Here is a 710-nt window from a genome sequence, read left to right on the forward strand (position 1 = left end):
AACCCGGGAGGCGGAGCTTGCAGTGAGCCGAGATCGAGCCACTGCACTCCAGCCTGGGCGACAGAGCTAGACTCCGTCTCCAAAAAAAAAAAAAAAGATTTTTACACTATTTGAAAGTGGACTATGATATGTTACAGGTGTGTATTGTAAATCCTAGAGCCGCAGTGTCCAATCTGCTAGCCTCTAGACACAGATAGCAGAGGAATAGTCTTCCAGGCAGGAGATTGCAAGGGCCTGAGTATGGCATTACTTGGGGAAATAGGGAGAAAGAAAAGGATTACAGAAGCATCTGTGGGTATTAAGAGACTGTGGTAATCTTCCCATTGTGAAAAACATGCAATCATTTCAGGATTCATTCAACTTTTGGTTTGGAGTTAAAATGTGGGTGGTAGAATTGCTGAAATAGCACTGAGCTGGTCTCAGGGATATGTAAATCTGTTTCTTCCCAAGCTAAACTCAGACAAGTAAGACTCTTTTCTGGTTTTTAAGGCTTCCTGGAGAGGAGATGCAGGCTCCTTCCTCTCTCACACATCCATCACTCTCAAGCTTTTTAAGAAATCTAACCAGCCGGGCGCGGTGGCTCAAGCCTGTAATCCCAGCGCTTTGGGAGGCCGAGACGGGCGGATCACGAGGTCAGGAGATCGACACCATCCTGGCTAAAACGGTGAAACCCCGTCTCTACTAAAAAATACAAAAAACTAGCCGGGCGA

Source organism: Colobus angolensis, unplaced genomic scaffold, assembly GCF_000951035.1.
Source record: "Colobus angolensis palliatus isolate OR3802 unplaced genomic scaffold, Cang.pa_1.0 Scaffold151, whole genome shotgun sequence".
Classification (NCBI taxonomy): Eukaryota; Metazoa; Chordata; class Mammalia; order Primates; family Cercopithecidae; genus Colobus; species Colobus angolensis.